The sequence below is a fragment of the Oncorhynchus keta genome, chromosome 21 (genome assembly GCF_023373465.1).
Source record: "Oncorhynchus keta strain PuntledgeMale-10-30-2019 chromosome 21, Oket_V2, whole genome shotgun sequence".
Classification (NCBI taxonomy): domain Eukaryota; kingdom Metazoa; phylum Chordata; class Actinopteri; order Salmoniformes; family Salmonidae; genus Oncorhynchus; species Oncorhynchus keta.
In genome coordinates this window covers 13,406,151-13,429,546 of record NC_068441.1, presented here as the reverse complement: position 1 = coordinate 13,429,546, position 23,396 = coordinate 13,406,151, and the positions used below count along the sequence as shown (strand labels likewise).

Below are 23,396 nucleotides of genomic sequence, written 5' to 3'. Positions count from 1 at the left end.
GTATGGGTTTTGACTGACAACCGTTCTGAACTGGAGCACCGTGCTATGAGAAGTTGCCCCTCATCACTCCCGGTTATTGGGCAACTTTTGAGAATTTTTTGTTGTCCGAGTGAGGGAAATACTGTAAATTAAGATGACTCTATGTATTTTGAACAATGAGACATTGACGATTATAATAAATACCACTTTGATGTCATAAATATATTCCAAATTTGCACTTTACAGTTCCATATCATAAACAAATTTCATACACAGTGTCAATGTTTATGATCACTATGTTGGATGTACAGTTACATGATGACATGGAGTCATACCCTGGGTTGTTCTGAACAGAATGACCCCGTGTTTATTTATTGTGAAGGACATGTTCTGGGGCACACACACCTGAACGCATCAAAAAATTAAGAATGCCCACCAAAATTAAGTTGTTGGACCATTTTTGGATTACGTAAACAACAACAGTAATTGTGTGATGGCGGGGATGCAGGGTTGTGTTCCAAATGAAACTACAAGTGTGCTTGCTTTTTACCAACAAAAAAGTACCTTGTAGTTCTTTGAGTCATAAAAGTGCATTGAACTTTGGAATGATGTGTGTGTCACGCCTTGGTCATAGTGTTTTGTGTTTCGTTATATATTTGGTCAGGCCAGGGTTTGACATGGGTTTATTTTGTGGTATTTCGTATTGGGTTTTTTGTAGTTATTGGGATTGCGGCTGAGTAGGGGTGTTGCATAGGCTTGGCTGCCTGAGGCAGTTCTCAATCAGAGTCAGGTGATTCTCGTTGTCTCTGATTGGGAACCGTATTTAGGTAGCCTGGGTTTCACTTTGTATTTCGTGGGTGATTGTTCCTGTCTCTGTGTAGTTTCACCAGATAGTCTCTAAATAGGTTTTCATGTTCCGTTTGTTGTTTTGCTTTTGTATTGAGTTATTTCCTGTATCACTCTTCATTTATTAAAGACATGAGTAACCACCACGCTGCATTTCGGTCCGACTCTCTTTCTACAAATGAAGAACGCCGTTACAGTGTGGCCATTTGGACACCATTTTGTCCCCTCACGCAAACCCTTTTTTTGCGGCCAACAGTACAGCAAATGTAAAATGCACATAAAATCAACAGTGTAATGTTTGGATTCAGTCTTGGGTAAGGTGATCTATAGTGTACTCAAATAAGGACTAATCCTTTTCCCATTAAATTGCTACCATAGTTATTCTAATGCTTTTTAAATTTCTTCTGTAAGTATATTTCAATTTAGCCATATCCATATAGGCCCATTCCCACGAGTGTAAAGGGTTTAACCTCCTCACGTTCCACTGTTAAATCATTCAGAGCATTGTAATCTTGGAAATCTGTGAGCTAAAAGAGTCTGAAATAGAATCCAATGTTTCCAGAGACCCCAATAAACATATATAACCAACTGCTCTACAGAGATGGAAAAAGTACTCAATTGACATACTTGAGTAAAAGTAAAGATACCTTAATAGAAGTAAAGATACCTCAAGTAAATGGGAAAGTCACCTAGTAAAATCCTACTTGAGTAAAAGTCTCAAAGTATCAGGTTTTAAATATATGTAAGTCTCAAAAATCAAAGTAAAAGTATAAATAATTTCATATTCCTTATATCAAGCAAACCAGACGGCACCATTGGATATTTTTTTTATATATATTTTTTTACAGATAGCCAAGGGCACACTCCAATACAGGGATGTCCTCTTGATAGGTGTGTTAATTAGACAATTTTCCTGTCCTTTTAAGTATTAAAAATGTAACGAGTACTTTTGGGTGTCAGGGAAAATGTATGGATCATTTTCTTTTTTTCTTTTTCTTTAGGAATGTAGTGAAGTAAAATTCTAAGTATTCTTTACCGAAGTGCTTCAAACCACTGCTGTTCTAGTACCTCGCTCCCCCTGGTTTTCATTGAGAGTGTCTCTCTCTCTTTCTCTCTCTCTCTCTGCTTTACTGGCATGACATAACAATGTACATATTGCCAAAGCTTACTTCGGATATTTACAATATGAAAATAATAAGAATCAAAATTGTCAATGGGACAACAGTAACAACAATAATCAAGGGTTAAAATAACCATACATTGAACAATAACAATAAGCATACGGAAGAGGACATGTGCAGGTTGATTGGTCAGTCAGACACTGTCCCTCATCTTATGACAGGCAGCAATGTAGTGCGCTGCCAACCCACAGCTCTCTGCGTCCTCCCCCAACAGAACGGGTACCTACTCTCATCAGAGAGGTCTTTGAAACCTTGAATAAGGGTTTCAAATTTGAGGAAATGCAGCTCTGTCTCAGGTTCTGCTGTTGTGCAGTGGTTGAACAGCCTTTCCTCTACAGGGAGCCAGGTTTTCCTGTGTCTACCCTTCTCAATGGCAAGGCTGTGCTCACTGAGCCTGTACTTTGTCAAGGTTTTGATCAGTAACCATGGTCAAATAGTTAGCCACGGTGTACTGTCGATTTAAGGCCAGATAGCACTGCATTTTGCTTTGTGCTAGTTTTGTTTTGACTGTTGTCGTGTCTTTGGCTAAGTGATACGACATGCTATTCTACAAAATAATTTATCCGTAATTAATATTACCTGATTGAGCTAATCATGTAAATGTAATTAACTAGTGAGTCGGGCACCACTAAATAATATTTATAGAGCTGTTATCTTCCGAATAAACTCTTAAAGACCTAGTAATATTTTACATCATTAGCAGTCAATATTAATCGTCATCTTAATTCAGTCTCATCTGAAAGTTGTAAATTCTTGGTTATCTGCACGAACCCTGGCTAACAAGTTGAATCAGCAATACAACATTGTGTTTAATTATTTATTTACTAAATACCTAACTAATCACACATAATTACACATACGCATATTTAAATCATAACTTGATTACAAATGACATCATAAAGGAAAATGTCCCTAGCGGGCGGAACAGATATAACAGCTGGTTACACAAAAGAAAAGGGCTGGGTTTGAGTGAAAGAGCGGGAAGACTGAGGAACAAAGGGCAAAGCTGTGCTATCGTAAATACAGTATCTTATTCATTCTAAAGTACCGCCCATTTAGAAAAGGTAAATGCAATAAATATTTACTCTGAGCTGCGCTTCGATAGGTTGGTAGTAGATGAAAGGCCGTGTTGCCCAACCGAATCATTTACCCTTTGAAGAATGTCTCTGCTGGTAAATTGAATACGTTGTAGTAACGTCGTTGTGTGATAGACGGGATACTCTGTCTGTTCCTTCCACATTTACATTTACTGTTTAACTCATTTAGGAGACACTTCTGTATGAAGAAGAGTTAAAATTGGTGCATACACCTTATGACAACCAGTGGAACAGCTGACTTGGCATCTAAATCTTGTTTTATCTGAGAAGGATTACTTACTGACATCTTACCCTATCCTAGGTATTCCTTGAAGAGGAGGGGTTTCAGGTGTCTCAAGGCTTTATATAGGTGGGAGAGGAGCTGTCCTGGCGTTGAGGGAGTTTGTTCCACCATGTGGGGGCCAGAGCAGGCCAACAGTTTTGACTGGGCTGAGATGAAAACCCAAATCTCACAGTTAGAAGCTAAAGGCCAGATTTGGATGAACGCAGTGCCCTTGTTTGGGTTCAAACCTTTAAGAGCCTGAACAACAATTCCATGTTCATCCGAGCTCCGTCATGCGAGCACATTCTTGTAGAGGATGTCATCTTATCTGATGAAGCCAGTGACAACCGGAGGACTGACATCATATTCATTAAGGTTGAACACCAGATATGTTCAATTAGTCTGATGAGTTGTAGGGGTTTAATGGCACAGGCAGGAGCCCAGCCAACAGCGAGTCTCTAGTAATCAAGACGGGGAGATTTGCCTGGATTAACCTGCGCCGGGTTCCTGTGTGAGGCAGGGTCGTAGAGGATGTTGTAGAGCATGAACCTACAGGAACGGGACACTGTGTTGTATGTTAGTTTATTCTGATTGGTTAGTTTCCAGGATCACGCCAAGGTTCTTAGCGCTCTGGGAGTAGAACAAGTTTGTCAACTCAGGCCAGGACCAGCTGGAGGAAGGGACTCCGTTTCTTGTCCAACCGTGATGAGCTCAGCTCTTGGTGATCCGTCAGGGCACTGATATGTCTGCCAGACATGCAGAGATGCGATGTCACCTGGTCATTTTAGAAGGGGGAAAGGAGAAGATTTTTTGTGTTTTATTAACCTCTGCATAGCAATGATAGGAGAGACCATGTGAGGATGACAGAGCCAAGTGACTTTTATAGCAAGATAAGAGAGGGCCTAGAACAGAGCCCTATGGGGACACCAGTGGTGAGAGCGTGGAAAGGAGACAGATTCTCGCCACGTTTCCACCTGGTAGGAGCGACCTGTCAGGTGGAAAAATTTGCGTTGTAATGACTGAGATGCCATTTTTTTTCGGAGAGGGTGGACAAAAGGATCTGATGGTCTCCAGTATCGAAGGCAGCCTATTTGTCTAAAGGATGAGAGCAGAACATTTAGCTATTTAACTGCGGAGTCTCCTCATTGAAACAGAGAAGAGCTTCAAAGGTAAATTATTTTTATTTGAATGCTTTTCTTGTTTTGAAAATGTTGCCTGCTGAATGCTAGGCTTAAGTGCGGACCTGCTGATTTGCTAGCTATCAAGCTGGCCACGGCACGCAAAGAGTTTTGGAGAGAAAAGCATTTTTGAAAATACTGGATCTGTGTTGTTAACAAAAGGAGGGATCGAGTGTAGGTTTTTTAGAAGGGGGTCAACTTGCGATATTCATGAAGAGTTAGGGACGTTGCGTTCATGGATGAGCTTGATGAGCTAGGTAAGGGAGAAGGTCTCCGGAAATGGTCTGGAGAAGAGGTTAATAGGGTCATTGGGCAGGTTGTTCTGCCATGCATTCAATGTTTGTAGTTTCATCTGGACATGGAGGAGAATCAGGTCAGAACTCTAGCATGTAGGGCAGTGTGGGCAGAAATCTTGTTTTGTCGTTGGACTTAGCAAAAGGATCGGTGTCAATGACACAATCAATTCTTTTCAAAATGGTTGATAGGTAATTCAACTTGAGGTTTTTTGATGGAGGGAGAATGCCCTGGAGTGCTTCAGGAGGGAGTTCATTCACTGCCTCATTAAGGTGTCAGTTGAGCTTATTTTTTAAACATAAGTAATTGTATTGAGGCAGATGCTTGGAATTTAGAGTGAGAAAGTGGCTTTAGCCAGAGACAGAGGAGGAAAATGTATTTTAGTCTTTTTGGGGACTGAAAGGATGCCAGGTCCGCAGGGAGGCGAGTTTTCCCCATTTCCCGGCTGCCGGGAGCGTCCTTCCACCCACGTTTGCAGCTGCTGTTGCTAACTAACGGCTAGAAAATATTCATTTGTAGTGAATAAGAGTTAAATTCATACCATTCGCAGACAAAGCTCACGCTGATGTTGGCACCCTGTCATCTCAGTTTTTCTGAACCTTTCTGACATCGGACCAAAGCTAGATCCTCGGAACAGGAGGTTACATTGTCGATAGCCTAGCTTATATTGGAAGCTAGCAGAGGAGGGCGTTCGAAAAGTTTTATAGCCCATGTCAAATTAACAGGGGCGGGCCTTTGAGCTGATGAAAACCCAAATCTCACAATGAGCTAAAATCACATTTTTCATCAGACTCCCAAATAATTTAATATTCAAAAATTTAAATTGAACAACAATTCCATTTGTTCATCCGATTTCATGTGTAGACATTCCACTGTAGAGTTTATGTCATCTTATCATTGAAAATATTCCAAATCTCCAGATGACAACCGAACTGACATCATATTTATTAATACAATCCTCAATGTTTTAGTCAAATATCTATTCGATAATATATCCACCGGGACAATTGGTTTTTCAGTAGGACCGATTGGAATAATGGCTACCTCTGTATTTTACTCGAGAATCACTCTGAGAGCCATCAAGTGACCACTTGCGCAATGTAGCCGCTTACGGGTATTCTTCAACATAAATGTGTAAAACTACGTCACAATGCTGTAGACACCTTGGGGAATACGGAGAAAGAGTAATCTGGTTAATAGCCCATTCACTGCTCAATAGGGACGCATTGGAACGCAGAGCTTTCAAAAGATGAGTCACTTCCGGATTGGATTTTTCTCAGGTTTTCGCCTGCAATATCAGTTCTGTTATACTCACAAGACAATATTTTTTACAGTTTTGGAAAATTTAGAGTGTTTTCTATCCTAAACTGTCAATTATATGCATATTCTAGCATCTTGTCCTGACAAAATATCGCATTTCCTATGGGAATGTTATTTTTCGAAAAATGAAAATACTGCCCCCTAGTCACAAAAGGCTAGCAGGTCCAGGCTCTGCTGCAGGCCATGTGCTTACTCTCTCTCTCTCTCTCTCTCTCTAGTATGATGTCTTATAAAGTGAGTGTCCATTGGATAGGGGAGAACCGGAACGAAAGTAACTTTACTTTTGTACCTGCTGGCGGGCCGGGAGTAACACAGCCTTGGGATGGAAGTAACATCTGGCGAGAAGTGCACAATATCTGTCTTATCTCCATGTTACTGGTTTGTAATGCTCATTATTTTTTATTAAAAGTACTATCAGCCATCATTTTAAGTTTGTATCGATTTGAAAAATTAATGCCATATATTCGGAATTTATGAAAATTAACCATTTGTCAACATCGCATTGTTGTGCAACCACAATATTTTGCCTTACAATATTCATCAGACTGAAATGGATCACATAATGGCTATTTTAACCATAATTTTCTCATCTCACCTCAATGAGAATGTAGTAGGATATGTTTCTCACCCTTTTCAATTACTTTAGTGCTTAGCCCTACCAATCTGGTGCCCTCCAGCGGTCCTTGTCCTGCGCGCTCCTCGTGACTTGATAGAATACATGTTTTTATTCTCTTCACAAACGGAAAACTCCTCGGGCTTATAACATTTTCATGGCTTGACACAAGGTAATTAAACCCCCTGAAAATAAAAAAATATATATTTTAACCACTAACATGTTGATAAAAGCTTATGTGAGACGCTGATCCATCATGTCAATTGATTAAGGCACAATTCTAATGATGTGATTTATCATATTTTGCTAACGTTATAAAAACCATATTAACGAGAGGAGACAATGACCTATGCTTAAACTTTTATTTTATTTGATTCCAGGTCAACAGTTAACATTGTGTTACTTTCATCCCATAACATCTCCCAGGCTTAGCCCCAAGACTAGCTAGCATGATGCTTGAAACCTATGCTGTCAGTTAGTCACTAGATGGGGAAAGAAAATGACATATGTTTGGAACCTTAAACAACTAAACAACTCTACAACCAAAAAACAATCCCGTATCCGTTTTTTTAGTTACATCGCTCAAAACCACTTTTTGTTGATAACTCGTCGAAACATGGTCGGACTGGTATGTTTTTTTTGCAGCGAGCTCGTCCTCTGCATTAGGAACATGCTGACTTCACTACGTCATTCTAGATTCTGTCTTTTCTGAGAAAATTGGTGTGTTACTTTCGTCCCGGCTCTCCCCTACAGTGAGTGGTTTACTGCTGTGATCATCAGCCAGGGAAATTGTGGCTTACCCGTGAGTCAGGGAGGGAGGGAAGATAGAAGGGAGAGAGGATTCTGGAAGGGAGGGGGTCCATTTGGAGAGAGGCAGAGAGGACTGCTGGGGGGGTGTTAAACTGGTACGTCTGTCCAAAGTTTGGGGGGCACATTAAAGATAGTTGGGGTAGTGGAGGGGACAATTGTTCCCCAGCCAGGCAGGAGACAGCGTTGGCTCAGGCTGCTTTTGAACAGGGCTGCTCAGCCACAAACACAGCACAGTTCTGGGCTGGCTGACTGGCATTGGTGGGTTTGGATCTGTCTTGGCATGGGCTGCTGTGACAGCTGTCTGGAAATAGAGGGAGCCCCTGAGATGTGAGACGGGGAAGAGTGGGAGCAAAACAACATGCACAAATTACTGTGAAATTCTGTTGCCCTGTTCTCCCTACACAGTTTCCAACACATGCAGAGTAAGAAATATGCGGCTCAGCCAAATCAACATAGAAAAAAAGGTATTATGGGGAGGATACTGTTTCTAAGTACATAATCACTGTAAGGAACATGTTGTAATTGGGCACCTTTTATCTTAAAGGGATAATCCACCCTAAGAAATAAAAATCATGAAAGTCCTGTCAATTTTGTGAAAGCCTACAGTAGAAGGCAAAAGTTTGGACACATCTATTCATTCCAGGATTTTTCTTTATTTTTACTATCTTCTACATTGTGAATAATAGTGAAGACATCACAACTATGAAATAACACATATGGAATCATGTACTAACCAAAAAAGTGTTAAAATAAATCCAAATATATTTTATATATGATATTCTTCAAAGTAGCCAACCTTTGCCTTGATGACAGCTTTGCACACCCCTGTCTAAAAAGAAAGAATATCCCTGGAATGAGTAGGTGTGTCCAAACTGTTGACTGGTACTGTATATACTATCAGTGGGTAAAATAAACATGTTTAGCCATGATTTAACTTCTGAGTCGTCCATCTGTGAAAACCAGGAAATTGTGCAGGACCATGTCATAGCTACATAATTATTTTCAGTTGAGATATGAAATGTAAAAGTATGTTACCCTAACACTTTTAAAGATCTTTTAATGTTGAATCTGAAAAACAATTACCTTCACTCCAGATTGCAAAATCAGCAAATACATGGTATGGGATTACTTGTCCGTTTATATCAAATCAAATTTTATTGGTCACATACACATATGTAGCAGATGGTATTACGGGTGTAGTGAATTGCTTGTATCGTCATGACAAAATGTATATTTTGCTTAGATGTGCTCAATCTAAACAGTGTACCAAATTGTTCTCCTTCATGTGCCATGTTGCAATGCCCCTGTGTCTGTGGGAAACAGAGATATTACAGAAATTAGGAGATAGGAATCCCATTGGGCAATGACTGTATAAACGCCCCACCAAACTGACTGTCGGCCAATTGCATTCACGTTGTCATGCTGTGTCACGTGCTGCTAAGCTAATCATCACGCAATCCATTCTCAAAGTCAGGTTATGAATCGAGAAATCTGCCTATTTTCCTCGAAGGTACGTCAACACCCACCCGTAGCACGCGCTCCAGCAGGTGTATCTCACTGATCATCCCTAAAGCCAACACCTCATTTGGCCGCCTTTCGTTCCAGTTCTCTGCTGCCTGTGACTGGAATGAATTGCAAAAATCGCTGAAATTGGAGACTTTTATCTCCCTCACCAACTTCAAACATCTGCTATCTGAGCAGCTAACCGATCGCTGCAGCTGTACATAGTCTATCGGTAAATAGCCCACCCATTTTTACCTACCTCATCCACATACTGCTTTTATTTATTTACTTTTCTGCTCTTTTGCACACCAATATCCATACCTGTACATGACCATCTGATCATTTATCACTCCAGTGTTAATCTGCAAAATTGTAATTATTCGCCTACCTCCTCATGCCTTTTGCACACAATGTATATAGACTCCCCTTTTTTTTCTATTGTGTTATTGACTTGTTAATTGTTTACTCCATGTGTAACTCTGTGTTGTCTGTTCACACTGCTATGCTTTATCTTGGCCAGGTCGCAGTTGCAAATGAGAACTTGTTCTAAACTAGCCTACCTGGTTAAATAAAGGTGAAATAAATAAAAAAATAAAAAACATTATGTCACGACTCCAAAGCTATGCAAAAGATTTGCAATGTTGTACTTCTTGTTCAAGAAATTGGTGATTGGTGATAAAAGTACCCAATTTCATACTTGAGTAAAAGTAAAGATACCAAAATAGAAAACACCTCAAGTAAAAGTCACCCAGTAAAATACTACTTGAATAAAAGTCTAAAACTATTTGGTTTTAAATACAGTGCATTTGGAAAATATTCAGACCCCTTCACTTTTTCACATTTTGTCACAATACAGCCTTATTCTAAAATGGATTCAAATGTTTTTCCCCCTCATCAATCTATCAGAGATGTTTGATCGGGTTCAAATCCGGGCTCTGGCTAGGCCACTCAAGGATATTCTGAGACTTGTCCCAAAGCCTCTCCTGCGTTGACTTGGTTGTGTGCTAAGGGTCATTGTCCTGTTGGAAGGTGAACTTTCACCCCAGTCTGAGGTCCTGGGCGCTCTGGAACAAGTTTTCATCAAGGATCTTTCTGTACTGCTCCATTCATCTTTCCCTCGATCCTGACTAGTTTCCCACTCCCTGCCACTGAAAAATATCCCCATAGTATGATGCTGCCACTACCATGCTTTACCGTAGAGATGGCGCCAGTTTTCCTCCAGATGTGATGCTTGGCATTCAGGCCAAATAGTTCAATTTTGGTTTCTTTAGACCAGAGAGGTGCTTTTTGGCAAACTCCAAGTGGTCTGTCATGTTCCTTTTACTGAGGAGTGCCTTCCATCTGGCCACTCTACCATAAATGCCTGATTGGTGGAGTGCTGCAGAGATGCTTGTCCTTCTGAAAGTTTTTCCCATCTCTCCAGAAGAGCTCTGGAGCTCTGTCAGAGTGACCATCAGGTTTTTGTTAGCTCCCTGAGCAAGGCTCTTCTCCCCCGATTGCTCAGATTGACTGGTCGGCCAACTCTAGGAAGAGTATTGGTTGCTCCCAAAATTTAAGTATGATGGAGGCCAATGTGTTCTTGGTGACCTTCAATGCTGCAAAATGTATTTGTACCCTTCCCCAGATCTGTGCCTCGACACAATTCTGTCTCTGAGCTCTACAGAAAATTCCTTCGACCTCATGTCATGGTTTTTGCTCTGATATGCACTGTCAACTGTGGGATCTAATATAGAAATGGTGTGCCTTTCCAAATCTTGCACATCAATTGAATTTATGAATTTATTAAGTTGTAGAAACACCTCAAGGATGATCAACGGAAACAGGAAGCACCTCAGCTCAATTTCGAGTCTCATAGCAAAGGGTCTGAATACTTTTGTAAATAAGATATTTCTGTTTTTTATTTTTAATACATTTGCAAACATTTCTACAAACTGTTTTGCTGTGTCATTATGGGGTATTGTGTGTCGATTGATTACACATTTTTAATTTTAGAATAAGGCTGTAACATAACAAAATGTGGAAAAAGGGAATGGGTCTGAATACTTTCCAAATCCACTGTATACTTAAGTATCAAAATAAAACTACAAACATTCCACATTCCTTACATTAAGCAAACCAGACGGCACCATTTTATTTTTTTTATTTTTTATTTACGGATAGCCAGGGGCACAGTCCAACACTCAGAGATCATTTACAAAGGAGGCATTTGTGTTAAGTGATTCCGCTAGATCAGATGATCAGTAGGGATGACCAGGGATGTTCTCTTGACAAGTGCGTGAATTGGACCTTTTTCCTATCCTGCTAAGCATTCGAAATGTAATGACTACTTTTGTCTGTCAGGGAAAATGTACAATTTTCTTTAGGAATATAGTAAAAGTAAAAGTTGTCAAAAATGTAAATAGTAAAGTACAGATACCCCCCAAAAACTACAGTGGTACTTTAAACCACTCCACAAAAGTCATGCTAATGTTTGGCTTTTGAGCTAGTCCCCAATTGATTCCCATTCCCTCCTTGAAGGAGAATGCCCATTGACGACACATGGGCAACGTACACAATGGGTGTTAATATGATTCTAATGGAGTTTCCCATCTCCTCAAACGTATCCCTGTGGGAAAGAAACGTACTCTGCTCTCACTCTGGGCAGAGACAAACTGAAAGTTGAACTCTGTGAGAAGTTGATAGTGTAGTTTGTTTAGCCGAGTTTACAGCTAGATATCTACTTCACATGCTAATATCAACTTTGATATTAGCTATGTGTTCTTGCAAGCTACTTAGCCAGCCAGCCCAAAGAGAGAGAGCTTTGCATTATGGGTTATGTAGTAGACTTGAGCTGCAACAGATTCCCAACAACAACTTTCACGTTTCTACCAACCTTGTTATAACTACAATTTTTTTAAAATTCATTTTACCTTGATTTAACTTGGCAAATCAGTTAAGAAAAAAATCTTATTTCCAATCACAGCAGATTAACTGCCTTGTTCAGTGGCAGAACGACACATTTTTACCTTGTCAGCTCGTGGATTTGACCTTGCAACCTTTTGGTTACTAGTCCAACACTCCAACCACTAGGCTACCTGCCACCCCACGAACTCTGTTCTCACTCTGGGAAGATAAAATGAAACATTTGTTCTCAAAAAGGATGGTTTCAAATATATTAGTGTTATTTAACAATATTTAACACTGTTAATAATAGGAATTAGGGTTTTGGGGTAGATTATCCCATGAATTCTTCCTTTGAGACATATTTCAGGAGTTTCATTACGGTTCAACCTGATGGACCATGGTGATTATTGTTTTCATAAAGGGATTGTGAAGTTTTAAAGAAGGTACCAGGCATGATTCAGCTTGAATAATATTAATGAATCTCAATGTTCACATAATGTACTAATTTATGGGCTTTCTAACATATTTTTGATCCTTTGTATCAATTTTTAAAATACGGCAACACAAATCATTATGGTTATTGCTTGTCACATTGAGTTTGCTTTGTTGTATTACTTACCTAACATAAGCCCATACGGTAGCTTCAACATTCACTGCATCTTCTCCATTATATCACTATAGAGTTATCCCTTTACAAAGAGCAATGTTACAAAACATAGATTTAAATAAAGAGACATGTACTGTATGGCAGTAACTTCTCTACCATTACTCTTGGTGTCATCCTACCATGAAAGGCCTTGTTAACGACCACTATTTTAAGGTGCCAATTTCCCACTGCTGGTACCCAAGGCACCTTCCCTTTGTGTTACCCAACAGAGAGAATAATAAATATAATTCTCTTTCTCCTCCTCCATTTTGCTGCACTCTAATTTTCCTGCTCAGCCCCCCTCCACCCCTCCCCTACTGCTCGTAACTCTGGGCTGGCTGTGTGCATCTGCCTGGCACACTCAAGCAGCGGGAGGAACAAACAGAGGAGTGGAGGACACAGAGGGTCTTCTATGCCCTCTGGCTTGGATGACCAACACTGCTAAGGTGAACGGAGCATTACCATCTCAAACACACCAGGAACCAGTTGTCAGGGAGCTAAGAATTGAAACTTGCTACATCTGCTCACAGCTTCACATCGTCACAGCTATCTCCCTAATATACACTTATGCACACATGCATGTACATAAATATATATGCACAACCACACATTGACACACACACACCCACACAGGGGCAAACTTTGTGATTTTGGAGGCCCCAGGCAGTTTGACTATTTGTAGCCCATGTATCTGATGCCATGCCATACTCTTTTAGACCACACATACATGGCAGCATTGTCATCGTCGTGGGAACATACGTGGGAACATGGCGCCGAAGGGGATGTCTGCCTATTTATGGGATCTTGTGCTCTTTTGTTTGTTTATTCGCATGGTTTGTAACTTATACATAATTGTTCTTTAATGAGTCGGACGAGAGGGATTTACTCCAGACACTCGAACAGGCCCTCATCCCGTCATTTGCAGGAGAAAGAGACGTAGGAGATCGGGGTGCCTTGTGAGGATCCTGCGATGAGTGGCTAATCTGTCTTTGCCATCGGTACTATTGGAAAACGTACAATCGCTGGATAATAAAGTTGACGAACTACAAGCATGCATATCCTACCAACGGGACATTAAAAACTGTAATATCTTATATTTCACAGAGCCGTGGCTGAAAGACGACATGAATAACATACATCTGGCTGGGTTATACACCGTATCGGCAGGATAGAACAGCAGCCACAAGAGGTGGTGGTCTATGTATATTTGTAAACAACAGCTGGTGCACAATATCTAAGGAAGTCTCGAAGTTTTGCTCACCTGAGGTAAAGTATCTCATGATAACTGTGGACCACACCATCTACCTAGAGAGTTTTCATCTGTATGCTTCGTAGCTGTTTATTTACCACCACAAACCGATGCTGGCACTATGACCACACTTAATGAGCTGTATACATACATAAGAAAACAGGAAAACGCTCATCCATAGGCGTCACTCCTAGTGGCCGGGGACTTTAATGCAGGGAAACTTAAATCTGTTTTACCTAATTTCTACCAGCATGTTAAATGTGCAACCAGAGGGAACCACCTTTACTTCACACACAGAGATGCGTACAAAGCTCTCCCTCTCCCTCCATTTGGCAAATATGACTATAATTATATCCTCCTGATTCCTGCTTACAAGCAAAAATTAAAGCAGGAAGAACCAGTGACTCTGCCAATAAAAAAAGTGGTCAGATGAAGCAGATGCTAAGCTACAGGACAGTTTTGCAAGAACAGACTGGAATATGTTCCAGGATTCTTCCAATGGCATTGAGGAGTACACCACATCAGTCACTGACTTTATCAATATGTGCATCGAGGACGTCATCCCCACAGTGACTGTACGCACATACCCCAACCAAAAGCCATGGATTACATGCAACATTTGCACTGAGCTAAAGGGTAGAGCTGCCTCTTTCAAGGAGCGGGACTCGAACCCGGAAGATAGTAAGAAATCCTGCTATGCCCTCCAACGAACCATCAAACAGGCAAAGAGTCAATACAGGACTAAGATTGAATCCTACTACACCAGCTCTGACGCTCGTCGGATGTGGCAGGGCTTGAAAACTATTACGGGCTACAAAGGAAGCACAGCTGAGAGTTGCTCAGTGACACAAGCCTACCAGACGAGCTAAAATACTTCTATACTCGCTTCGAGGCAAGTAAGACTGAAACATGCATGAGAGCATCAGCTGTTCTGTATGACTGTGTGATGACGCTCTCCACAGCTAATGTGAGTAAGACCTTTAAACAGGTCAACATTCACAAGGCCGCAGGGCCAGATGGATTACCAGGATGTGGCTTCACTGACATTTTGACCTGTCCCTGGCTGGGTCTGTAATACAAACACATTTCAAGCAGACCACCACAGTCCCTGTGCCCAAGAACCTAAGGTAACCTGTCTGAATGACTACCGACCCGAAGCACTCATATCTGTAGCCATAACATGCTTTGAAAGGCTCTTCATGTTTAACATCAACACAATTATCCCAGAAACCCCTGACCCACTCTTATTTGCATACCGCCCCAACAGATTCACAAATGATGCAATCTCTATTGCACTCCACACTGCCCTTTCACACCTGCACAAAGGTAACACCTATGTGAGAACGCTGTTCATTGACTACAGCTCAGCTTTCAACACCATAGTACCCTCAAAGCTCATCACTAAGGTAAGGACCCTGGGACTAAACACTTCCCTTTGCAACTGGATCCTGGACTTCCTGACGTGTCGCCCCCAGGTGTTAAGGGTAGGTAACAACACATCCACTACGTTGATCCTCACCACTGGGGACCCTCAGGGGTGCTTTCTTCGTCCCCTCCTGTACTCCCTGTTCACTCACAACTGTGTGGCCAAGCACTACTCCAATACCATCATTACGTTTGCTGATGACACACCAGTGGTAGACCTGATCACTGACAGCATTGAGGAGAGGTCAGAGACCTGGCTGTGTGGTGCCAGGTCAACAACCTTTCCCTCAATGTAATCTAGGCAAAGGAGATGATTGTGGACTACAGGAAAAGGAGGACCGAGCACGCCCCCATTCTCATCGACGGGGCTGTAGTGGTGCAGGTTGAGAGCCACAAGTTCCTTGGTGTCCACACCACCAACAAACTAACATGGTCCAAGCACACCAAGACAGTCGTGAAGAGGGCACAAGAAAACCTATTCCCCCTCAGGAGACTGAAAAGATTTGGCATGGGTCCCCAGATCCTCAAATGGTTCTACAGCTGGACCATTGAGAGCATCCTGACGGGTTACATCACTGCCTGGTATGGCAACTGCTCGGCCTCCGACCACAAAGCACTACCAGTACATCCCTGGGGCCAAGCTTCCTACCATCCAGGACCTCTATACCAGGCGGTGTCAGAGGAAGACCCTAAAAATTGTCAAAGACTCCAGACTCCCGAGTCATAGACTGTTCTCTCTGGTACAGCACGGCAAACAGCTTCTATCCCCAAGCCATAATACTCCTGAACATCTAATCAAATGGCTACCCAGACTATTTGCATTGTCCCCCTCTTTTACACTGCTGCTACTCTTTGTTATTATCTATGCATAGTAACTTTAGTCACTCTACCTACATGTACATATTACCTAAATTACCTCGACTTACCCGTGTCGAGGTACACCCTGTATATACTCTAGTCTCGCTATTGTTATTTTACAGCTGCTTCTAAATTATTTGTTACTTTTATTTTTGATCTTTTTGGTATTTTTCTTTAAACTGCATTGTTGTTTTAGAGCTTGTAAGAAAGCATTTCACTGTAAGGAGCATGTGACAAATAACATTTTATTTTATTATCAGCAGCACCTGTCTTTTTATAACATAATAATGCATATTTTATCCCCCTAGAGTCCAAGGAACCGGGGCCGGGTTTCTACTAAGCTAGCCATATTTAGCACCAGGCTTCCCAAATACAGATAAACCTGCGGAAGTTCATGGCAGAAAAATAGTTAAATAGGGGTGGAGACCCGGTGTAAATCAGTGACACCTCGTTACACATCAAACCAATCAAATGCCTTGCTTGGGCAGATCTCTGAATAGCGCTCACTAGATTAGTGTCGTAGGTGCAACAGGGCAGGATGATTATTTTTACAGTCTATGTTGAGGATGGCCGGGAAATCACTGATTAAAACCCCATCAAAGTGAGAAAATGTGTCTTTCACGGTCTGAAAACATTGACTAACATAACACAGTCATGTGGGAGAAGGATTCTTGAAATGTAACATTGAATTAAAATCTTGCCGCTGGGAGCCAGTGAACCATTCAAAACATTTTTACATTACAAAATTCTCTAGACCTCCAAGGGAGGCGTGACAGCGACGTGACTTTGGAGGTTCAGCAACGTGGGACTACTACTAAGCTACCATATATAATTGTTTTCAGATGGTCATACCAAGGATAATTTAGCTATTTGATTTAGAATTTAAGGACACATGTAGGTGAAAATAATATCTATTTAAAAAAAATATTTGATGAAACATTGAATTTGTCATTACTGCTATTAGCAAATGAAACACATTGAATAACAGATTCATACATGGAAAAACAGTTCACCCTGCTGGTTATATACAGTGCCTTCGAAAAGTATTCAGAAAACTTTCTGATTGCACTGTAGGCTAACTCCTGAACGGGGCATAGAATATACTTTGATTTTACTGTTCAGGTTCACCATTAGAAATATGTTTGGTAGTTTTGCTTTAAACAATCAGTGTATTTGGTCATTTTAGATATACAGGCTAAAGTTGACTATTTCATAAGGAGCAGCAATCATATTGTGAGGCACACCGCATTGAAAAAGAGGAAGAGAAAAACAGTCAAAACCATTAGACTTTGAAATGTGGGTGAAATCCAAAGTTGTGCTAAATTGTGCTGTACATTTATTGGCTACGTCACAGCTCATTTGTAAACAACAGATATTGATACATTACTAGCTCAAACCCTAGCTCAAACCCTTAATCTGTAAAAATGACAAGTTAATTAGTTGGTGATGGGGATTTCAGAACCAAAGTGGGAGGACACAAAACATTGCCTGTCCCCCTATCAGTGGGGTGGTAGATTCCTAGTGTCCCTTATGGCTCAGATCAGGTGCTACATAGTACATACACCATAAACATACATCATTTACACACACACACACACACACACACACACACACACACACACACACACACACACACACACACACACACACACACACACACACACACACACACACACACACACACACACACACACACACACACACACACACACACACACACACACACACACAATCTTGTACAGCTAACCTTGTGGAGACACAATTCAGTCTCATTCAAAATCCTATTTTCCCTAACCATAAATCTAACCTTAACCTGATGTCCCCAGTTACTCCAATTTTTGTTGTGTTTACGCAACAAATGTTAATGCATTGAATCGTGATGCATCGAACCATATCGTATCGATTCGCTCTGTAATCTAAATTAAACGTATCATTCATGTATTGTATCGGAGCCTGTGTATCTAGATACATATCAAATTGTGTTGAAAAGGAATGATGCCCATCACTAATAAGTTGGTTTAATTTTCTGTGAAATGTCAGTCTGTGTCACGCCTGCCCCCGCTTCCCCTCCCTGGCGCTCAAGGGCGCCAGGCTACCCGTCATTATACACACCTGTTACCATCATTACACACAGCTGTGCTCATTGGACTCACCTGGACTCCCTCACTTTGTTGATTGTCCCTGCATATATGTCTGCTCCTCTGTGTTGTTCCAAACAGCATTGTTTGTTGTGTTGTGTTTATGTCCTGATGCTGTTCTTGTTCCGTTGCATGTCCGTCTATATTAAATGGTTCACTCCCTTTACCTGCTTCTCATCTCCTGTGTTGGGCCTTACAGAATGCTACTACCATTACAAGAAGAATCAGAGAGTATTTGGGGGTTTTTGTTTTGTTGGTGAAGTCGGACCCGGGGGCCGCCGCCGATGGAACTGAGGATGCCTAAGATGGATCATCGGGCTGTCATGTCCTAACTGGCTCGAGAGGTTTCCTTGCCCTGGTTGACTCGGCAGGTTCCCATCCCACATCATGCTTCAGCTGGCTCGTCGGGCTCCTATGCCTCAGCCGGTCCATACGTTTTTTTGTTTTGTTGGTACGTTGGGCTTGGATACCGCCGCAGATGGAACCAGGGGTAGCTAAGCTGGCTCGCCCAGGTGGGAGGCCGAGTGGCGCCCCTAGAGGGGGGGTACTGTCACGAATGCTCCCGCTCCCCCAGGCTACCCGTCATTATACACACCTTTTACCATCATTACGTGCAGATGCGCTCATTGGACTCTGGACCTGGACTCCCTCTGTTGATTGTCCCTGAAAATATATGTCTGCTCCTCTGTGTTGTTCCAAACAGCATTGTTTGTCGTGTTGTGTTTATGTCCAGATGCTGTTCTTGTTGCGTTGCATGTCCGTCTATATTAAATGGTTCACTCCCTTTACCTGCTTCTCATCTCCTGTGTTGGGCGTTACAGTCTTGGAGGGAGCTTTGGCAGCTGTGGCTGATTGGCCGGTTCACAGTAATTCTAGCTAAAGGTGAACTCCTACATAGAGTGGGTTAGGTGGTCTATCCCCTATTTTACACACTCAATTTCCTCCTATAAACACTGTTGGTTGGTTTCCTTCTGCCTGACTGTGGACTAGCAACAACAACACGAAAACCAATGGACATCTATGCCACTGAGCCAGCAGATTCAGTTTCTGACTGAACATCGTGTGAATGCTCTCTCATTACGCCAGCTGTGGCAGATGCAACTTTGTATGGGAGGTGTGAAACGGCAAGAGGATCTGGGTGCTAAACAAAGCCTCAATGCCACCACAAAAACAGGCAAGCCAGCAAAGCAGCCAGCGCTGGATAATGTGGTGATTACAGAGCTTGGATGAGGCAAACTCCCTTCTATTAAAAGCATCATGCTCTGAGCATATTTCAATCTCCGTTTAAACGCTGGATGGCAATGAGTAAAACCCCTCACCCCTCCTCCACACCCTCTCAATCCCTCTCAACACACACACACACACACACACACACACACACACACACACACACACACACACACACACACACACACACACACACACACACACACACACACACACACACACACACACACACACACACACACACACACACACACACACACACACACACACACAAAGGGACACACACCCAGTGACAAGCATTCCAGCTGTAAAGCACAGAGCATCATGTCTCGAGTGGAGGTGGGTTAATAGGCATGCTTCATTAGATGATAGTCTCGATGCAGAAGTGGGCAGTCTTGCTTTAAGACATGTGATCCAGCTCTTTCACTCTCTCTCCCGCTCTCCCTCTCTCCCTCTCTTTCTCACCCTCTCTCTCTTGGTCTCTCTCTCTCTCTATGGACATTCCCTCGCTCTCCCTTCCGCTCTCTGGCTGGGCTGTATTGTAATACACATATAGACACTACTTAGTGCTTTGGAAAGAGGGTTGAGCCTCACACACACAACCAGAGCAGCTTCTCAATGGGGGGACGGAGCCAAGAGGAGACAGAACTATCGTTCCGCTGGAGCCAATCTCCGACCGTGTCTGAGAAGTGAGGAGGCAAATTAACTCCCTGTCGTCACGAGAGGGCTTTCATCCTCACAGGAGTAAGAAGAGAGAGAAAAGGGAGAGGGAGAAAGAAGGAGAGAAAGGAGCTGCTGTCTGCTCTGATATAAAGGTGACCTGAGCAGTTTTCCATCCTGTAAACCCTGGCTAGTTTGTGACAGAGTGTCGTGGCTGTGAGCTGAGGAGGTTTCTGGTGACTGCACTCTCAGGATTTCAGACGGACAGTGAGAGGAGGGAGCCGAAACAACAGAGCTCCTCACCCTCTTATCCTGCAGCGCTGTGCTCCTTTACACCTGGATCTTTGTAGGGAAACCCTGGCCTCAGACTATGGATGGATTTAAGACAGTGTTGTGAGTCTGTTGGACAGACGGTGATATTGACAGCCGGGCTCTTTTTCTTCTGACCAGACAGACCACTCAGGTAAAGGGTTTGGGGCTATTCTTTGGGACTCTGTTAGTGCTTTGTGATTATATTCTATTCCTTTTGAAAATATACTTTCATTTAAAACAATCGGATTATGGAGCTGTTTTAAGATAAGGTTTAGCTGTCATGTCTGTAAGAAGTGGAAGGGCTCCAGGAGCCACTGTATTAAGATGACAGGTATGGGCTGTGAGCAACAGACAGGCAGAGCATGTGACATGACCAGCATACATGTGTTGGATTGTACTGCTGTTTGGTTTAATGAGGAGTGTAGGCTATGCATATTCCAGATATGGCGTGTTTTTGGACATTTCCTGTTGTCTGATATGCTGAAAGTACCATGCAGTTCTAAGTAGGGCAGAGATGTCAGTCTTATGCTGCTACTTAGGGAACACAATAGGCAAGGCTGTAACATGCAAATGTTCTAGCCCAGACCCTTCTTTATTCATTTTAATGCAAGGCTATATTACAAACAGTTATTAGTCTTAATTGAGATCTGAAATTGACACATGAAATCCATATCAAGTCTATTCCATTGACATTTTTCTACAGGCTATCCTAAGCTGAACCGTGTCAAAGGCATTTACTTACCATGTACAATTGCCCCTTTACAACCATGTTGTAGGGAAAGCTTGCACATCAGCAGGAAGCCTATCTTGTGCAGAGACTGTGCGCAGGTGTGTCCGAGCAGGGGCCATTGCACTACGTGTTTAGTCTAAATTGGCCGGACATTGGATGCTCGTAAGAAAGGCAATGTAACATCTATTCCACAACCATCAAGGCCGATATAAATCAATGGTCTAATTAGACCCAAAGAGACAGCCAAATGGCTCATTAAACAAGAGCAAATGGCCAATCCTGCATGAAGTGCGCATTGTTGTTTTTTTTCATAAAAAAAACACAGAGGTAGGGATTCAAACAACTAAAAGTCATGTGGAAATGATTTGCTTTACATAGCACTGACATGATGATTTTTTTTTTTTTGTGGCTACCATTAACTTGTGAAAGTTTACATTGAAATTCATAGGCCTAAGCCTGTGTGGTCCAAATATCTTTCTGGGTCTCCTCCCCATCCATATTCTCTCGCGCTGTCGGTCAAGACAACATTCCTTATTTGACATGAATGCATGCTGACAGTCCAAGAGTTGCTCAAAGCTGAAACGAAAGGAGGGGAGGACGAAAGAGCAGCTTCTTCTCTTCATGCCATTGTTCAGGCAAAAGATTCCGTTTCTTTTTTTCAGGAACAAGGCAGTTTGCCAGAGAGAAACAGCGCTGTAAAAAGCATTCCCTGGGGAACAGTTCACATTTCCACAAAACTGCGGATTACAGCGGATTTATTGCAGGAGAGGGGATTACAATATGCCGTTAATAATTATATGATTAATTTCTAGTTGTTGAATATTCAGTAGGCTCGTCTCAATGTCATTTCAGAGTAGAGGAAGGTCTACTTTTTCTCAAACCGACATGCACATACCAAGTTTCTAGCCTATAATTTGGAGAGAAAAGAATCTAGATAGGCAGCTCCACAGCCAGAGTATGTGATAGCAACAGAATAGCCTAAATAGGCTACATGTGTAAATGATTCCCCACTTCAAATAGTCTTTGAAGCAATTGTTTTCACAATTTATAAATGTGAAACTATTATTCAGTAATAACTCAGAAGTGGTGTAAAACAGGCATTATAGCCGAATAAGCACGGACCGACTCCAAGGTATTTTATTGGTGGTGTCTGGACCGAATGTTTTGTGGGGGTCTTTTGATGCGGTCTGGACCTGCCTTGATTTCACAACCAATCTGAACTAATCATAGACCTAAAGTACCATTAAAAAGTTTGCAAACACCTACTCATTCAAGGGTTTTTTCTTTCTTTTTTACTATTTTCTACATTGTAGAATAATGGTGAAGACATCAAAACTGTGAAATAACACATAGAATAATGTAGTAACCAAAAAAGTGTTACAAAAATTAAAAGATATTTGATATTCTTCAAAGTGGTCACCCATTTGCCTTGATGACAGTTTTGCACACTCTTGGTATTCTCTCAAACAGCTTTGCCTGGAATGCTTTTCCGAGTTCCAACATATGAGCAGTTCTTGGCTGCTTTTCCTTCACTGTGCGGTCCAACTCATCCCAAACCATCTCAATTGGGTTGACTCTCCTTCTTGGTCAAATAGCCCTTACACAGTCTGGATGTGTGTTAAGTCATTGTCCTGTTGAAAAACAAATGATAGTCCCACTAAGCGCAAACCAGATGGGATGGCATATCGCTGCAGAATGCTGTGGTAGCCATGCTGGTTAAGTGTGCCTAGAATTATAAATAAATCACTGACAGTATCACAAGAAAATCACCCCCACACCATCACACCTCTCCCTCCGTGCTTCACGGCGGGAACTACACATGCAGAGATCATCCGTTCACCTACTCTGTGTCTCACAAAGACAAGGCTGTTGGAAACAAAAATCTCAATTTTGGACTCATCAGACAAAAGGACAGATTTTCACCGGTCTAATGTACATTGCTCATGAATCTTGGCCCAAGCATGTCTCTTCTTATTTTTGGTGTCCTTTAGTAGTGTTTTTTTTGTAGCTGGTTGAGAGAATGTCAATACTGTTCAAAGCTGTCATCGAGGCAAAGGGTGGCACTTTGAAGCTACTTGGAAGAATATCAAATAAAAATATATGTTTGATTTGTTTAACCCTTTCTTGGTTACTACATGATTCCATATGTGTTATTTCATAGTTTTGATGTCTTCAATATAATTCC

General features: G+C 41.8%; 1 protein-coding gene across 3 annotated transcripts in view; it reads left to right on the top strand.

Annotated features, from left to right (window-relative positions):
* Window positions 1-20,064: 20,064 nt before the first annotated feature.
* Window positions 20,065-23,396, top strand: part of LOC118399850 (chemokine-like protein TAFA-1) — a 295,347-nt gene continuing 292,015 nt past the window's right edge. For 2 of the 3 annotated variants that reach the window (XR_008074133.1, XR_008074134.1), the window contains exon 1: window positions 20,066-20,632. The gene's annotated coding sequence lies outside the window, so the exon portion shown is untranslated. Of the gene's footprint in view, window positions 20,633-23,396 lie in introns of all 3 variants that reach the window. The other variant, XM_052473355.1, reaches the window with a different exon arrangement.